The 5,555-nt window shown below is 34.8% G+C and overlaps 1 pseudogene; it reads right to left on the reverse strand.

Moving 5' to 3' along the window:
- Window positions 1–2,488: 2,488 nt before the first annotated feature.
- LOC120068907 lies at window positions 2,489–4,449 on the reverse strand (annotated as a pseudogene).
- Between the last annotated feature and the right edge of the window lie 1,106 nt (window positions 4,450–5,555).

Consider the following 5,555-nt stretch of genomic DNA (forward strand, 5'->3'; position numbering starts at 1 on the left):
GCCCAAGATTATCCTACCTAACCTAGGGCTACTAGGGACTAGAACGACAGTAGTCCCCGAGTATGCAATGGAGACTACTCCCAAATTCTCGTTGAACTTGAAACTTAACTTGAATGAGATACCTTACACAATTTCCATTCTTAGCTACATGTAGCAACAGACTGATGAATCAGGTGACAATTTTCTTTGAAATTCAGGAGCAACAGAGTTTGCATTACTGTTGATCACACTTTGGATTGTGTGTTATTCCAACTTCGGTCCAATCAAAATTGTTGGGCTTATCTTCCATGGAGTCTTCAGCTATTCTGCATCTTATTTTCCCTCCTCTCGTTCTCTCTAAATTCTATATTGAACTCTCACTACAAGAATTATGGGCTTTAATATCCGTTTAAAACCAATATTAAAGGTCTTAAATGTCGGTTGACAACCACATTAAAGATAGTGTTATTAATGCCCTTTAATGTCCGTTGTCTTTAATGTTGGTTTTAAACCGACGTCGAAGAGGGTGTACAAAAGTGCACACACACTTGTTGCTATTATACAATGTTTTCCAAATAGTCTTTCAATTGCTCCTTCATTATGTTCTCTCCACCATCCACCACAGATTTGATCCAAATCGAAAGCATCACTTCCTGCAAGCAGAGAAAAATAGGCAAACAATATATAATAAGAATTCAATTACCCCACACAAAGAATTTATGAAGTTCAAGTTAGGGAGATATGGAAAAACAAACATGGAAATTTATGATTTCGAGTATTCATGAGAATTTGCAAAGAAGGCCAAGATATCATGTTCTATTATAAACAACCACACAGAAGCTCGAATCACATAATAAAAATCCAAAATATGCCAAAATAGAAGCATAAGCATACGAAAGAGGAAAGGAGGAAATTAGCATCTCCAACTAAAAAGTTTTGCATTACCCATATAACTAAAAAGTAAAAAGCCCTTAAAGTAACACCAAAACTTCAAGCAACTAAAAAGCACACCAAACGGATACAAGACTTCAATCAAATGAAACTATAAAAAACAACTCCAACTAAAAGATGATATTGAGGGTCAATCCTACATTATCTAAAGAAGTTTCCAAGGACAAATTAGATTCAAATTGACGAAGAAGCACAATAAATTGTTAAACAAGATATAACAAAAGATTCGACAATGATAATGAAGAATTAACCTAACCCACAAACTACCAAAGGATGCCTAAGAAATTCAGCTACCATAAACCACTCAATGGAATTCATAAACAACTAAGCTATGACTACCATAACTATAGGATAGTCATAACATTCCAACACTGAATCTAATCCAAAGTTTAGAACAAATAGACTTTAAGATAAGCATCTTATAAATATTACCTTGTACCTGTTATTAATGTTGTTATGAAGTCCTTTTTGTGTAGGTGCACCTTCTCCACTTGTCAACCTTCTTAAAACATGTCCAATGAAATCTTCCTATCTTCCTTCCAAATCCCCAAGAATCAAAATTTAGTCTTACACGTCAATCTTGAACCTAACAAATTGAAAAACTTCACTCAAAATTATTTCATTATTGTTCAAATGAATTAGCTAAAAAATACTCTGAATTAGTTTAATTATTATCTCAATTTAACAGATGCGAACGATGAATCAATAATACTAAAAAGAAAGTGTAAGAATTTAGAGTGATTCACTTATGAAAATTAAAGAACTTAATTCAAATCGTAATTATTTTGAAATTTTAGTTGACAACTCCTAAATTGAATTTAGAATAATAGAGCCTTCTTCAAACTTAGGCTTTAAACTGGAATAACCGGTTTGACGTCGTGACGTGTTAAAAACCTATTGTGAAATCAATAAAAAAAGAAAACATAAAGAGTACGAAGTAAATAAATGACCTTTAAGCCTGAGCCATGTGTGCATCATCTCGTGAGCCATAATAGATCCTCTCAATGACCTGAAATGAAGAAGTTACTTCATGGCCTGAGCCATGTGTGCTCGAATACTTTGACAAGGAAACCATACCTAGGGAGGCCATATAAAACAAGAATAGCAGTAACTTCACATCAACGGATTAATCTATAAGACTTTGTAAACATGTCGGTTATAAGGTACCCTACGCAAACCTTCGCCCTCTTTGAGATCTGTACATTTTGTTGAAAATATGAGAACATACCACATTGAACAAATTAAATTTGTGTAATTGGAAATAGAGAAATATCTAAGAGAGCAGAAATGTCATACGGTAGCATCATCAAGTAAAAGATAACTAGTGTCTCTTGGTTGCATCAATTAAAGAGTTAGTTATGAGTCCAACTACAACCAACTGATGTGTGGAAAGCAATGATGAAACAGTTGTTTCACATTGAGTTCAAACCAAGATGACGAGAACCATTTTCTAAAGATATTGTTTCTTCCTAATATGCACATGTGACCATTAGAAGGGGAAGGGGTAAACACAATGAGACAAAAAATAATTTCGTAAAGTACCTCAATTCTTTCACAACTACAACACTTGGAGTTTCATCTTTTTCAATTCAATAGTTGTTGGAGGGTTGTCATTGCCATTTGAGTACACAAAGACTTGAGCCTATCGCATGACATCGTCCGAACCAGCCTAGCACAGATTCAAGCATAGCTAAACTAAAATAAACATGACTGGAAGAGTACAGAAAGATCGTCTAGCAGCATTGAATAAAAGCCAAAAAAAGAATGAAGAGAAAACAACATTTAAAATTTTGAAAGTTAATCATTCATACCAATATGTAGTTTTTTATATGAAATTCAACTCTCTACATATATTCAAGTCTAAAGCTACAAAATCATTTATATCAGGGAATGAGAGTACCTGCAAGGAGAATATAATAAGAGTATTTTGCCCATGACTCAACATTGTTGCAGCAAGGAAGACAGCCTTCGCAATTTTGAAATGAAATAATTCCATTACATACGAAATACAAGCACCACCAAAATCATGCCCAATTAGGATAACCTGAATAAGTTAAGAAGATAAAAGAAATTAAGCTTCGAGGGAGTCAAGTGCAAAATACAATAGCTTAATCAAAAAATAGACAATCAAAATAGAAAAACCTATCTCAATAACATTTTTTTATCAAAGTGTATATATATATATATAGTAAAGTAGGTTAAAAGGATGGAAACCATTTTGCCAGGAAGAAGCTTTTCAAGAACATCCATGAGCAGCTGCACATATTGCGAGAGATCTGTGATGCTATTTGGATCAAATGAATGACTTCCTGAACCAGTTAAGTTTACCGCCGTAGCTCTTAGCCTGCTTCTTCAAGAAGAGCAATAGTTTTATACCAACACCAAGCACCAAAACCACCTCCATGGACAACAACAAAGTGATTTTCTTCCAAGTCATCTAGCTTTATGTCCTGTCAATTTGAAACTTATTAGAACCATAAATGATTTTGGTAGGAAACTCAAAAAATAACTTTTTCCAACAATATGTGAAAAAGACAAACAATCAGTAAAACTCTATTGATAATTTGAACAATCCAATTAGTTTGTTTAGAAACTTGACATAGAAGTTCATTTATACAAATGTCATTGTTTCCTATGTCCTTTATATTAGTGTACTCATTCTGATTCTAAATTGAAATCGTAAGAATTAGACACATACAGATATATAATTAATTCATCATGTATAATTTAAAAGAGGAAAATGAAATGGTTAGTAAGCAAAAATTAAGACTCATTCTTTCCTCCTATGTTAGCCAAAATTAATTTTCAATTATCCTCCTTGTAGTTTAAATAAGTCTAAATTTAACATACAGTTACAACGAAGTTGTTCATTAAATATAGCATGGGAAATCAATAACTTATTTCATCATACTTTGAACGATTAGAATCTTTAAAAGCTCTCATTAGGGTCCAATCGATTAAACTTCCCGCTAAAATTGGTCCAAAATTGACCCAAAAACAATCCAGTTCCCACACAGACAAAATTGAAATTCCCCAAACACCATGCATAATTTCACAATCCACAATACAAAAATTTCAATCAACACTCATCCGTCAACAATCAAACATCGAATCCTTGATAATCCATACAAGTCACAGTCACACAATCAAATTAAAAACTCAATGAATCTGATTAACAAGCTACTGAGGTTGAAGGGGAGAGTCAGTGAGGGAGCGAGCGCGAGAACTCAAACTCCGCGGCAAGGTGTTCCGATTCTTCTAATTGGAGGTCGGCTGGTGGAGCGAAGTAGAGCGATCAAACGACATAGGACAATCGTGTGAATGTTTTTGGAAAAACGTCGTCGCTGCCTCCGAAAGCCTACTCTGAAGTCAGCGAGTCTTCGGTCTTCTCTCTCCACGAAGAGCACAGTCGAGACCATTGGTTGCTGCAAATGGACCAAGGGGGTGGGGGTCAGGGAAGGTGTTGATTGGATGCTTGGTCAAGTTGTGGGTTTCGTGTGGAAGGATGAAAAGAGTCATGTTGGAAAGGGTTTTGGCGTGGTTGTTTTTGTGAGTGGAATCTGAGAAATGAAAGAAAAAAAAATTGGAGGGGGGGGGGGGTGGCGGGGGGTGGGGGGGTGGGGGGAGGGCGGGGGGAGGGGGGGAGGGGGGGGGGGGGGGGGGGGAGAAGAAAATTGGTTATATATATGTTTTTAAAAAAAAGCAGTCTTTAATGTCGATTTAAAACCGAAATTAAAGGTATACCTACAATGTCGATTTAAAACCGACATTAAAGATCCACTTTTTTTAAAATAATAAAACTGACATTATACATCCTGTTTCACATTTTTCAATTGACATTAAAGCCTAAAATTCTTGTATCTTTTTTTTATTACAACCCCCGTATGCCCTTCTTATTACTATTAACATTCCCCCTTCTTCCACATATTACCCTCACAAGGTAGCCATACCACCCAACACTTCTAAAACAATCCGCTCTCCCAAAATTTCAGACAACTCACTTAAAAAATATTAAGAAAGGTAAAGAAGTTAGCTAAAGATTACCTCATTCAGATCGTGCATACAGCAAAACTTCCTTACTTGAGCTCACCTCATACAGAAAAGAAAATAATATGTTAAAAAACTGTTGTAATAGAGAAACTATTTTTCTATTATAGTACTAAGAAACTACCAAAATCAGAAATTGTTCTTCATAAATACTGGGAGAAGAAAATCAGGTCAATATGAATTCATCCTCTGTTTACAAAAAGAAAAATGTGTGGATCTATAAAGAAAGAACTGGAAGGTTGAAATAAAGAAAGAAATCACAGCTTGTTGAAGTGGATGTAGGTCACAATGACTAAACCACTGTAATCAGTGTGTTTCTCTTCTCCTTCCCTTCTTGAATCATGTCTTGCATGTCTGATTTTCTCAACTATTGTTCATCAATCTTCGTTGGAACTCCTCATCTGGAAAACAGAAGCAGAGAGAGATCAGAGTTTCTCCTAATTTATGAAAACTTTTATGTCAAAATGAATAACTGATAGGATAAACATGTATAAAGCGAAAGTATGCACAAAACAATTTTCATATAAAGAGGGTTTCATAGTTTGTATACCTTTATAGAATCTCTCTTGATCCTTGCT

Source organism: Benincasa hispida, unplaced genomic scaffold (assembly GCF_009727055.1).
Source record: "Benincasa hispida cultivar B227 unplaced genomic scaffold, ASM972705v1 Contig1326, whole genome shotgun sequence".
NCBI lineage: Eukaryota > Viridiplantae > Streptophyta > Magnoliopsida > Cucurbitales > Cucurbitaceae > Benincasa > Benincasa hispida.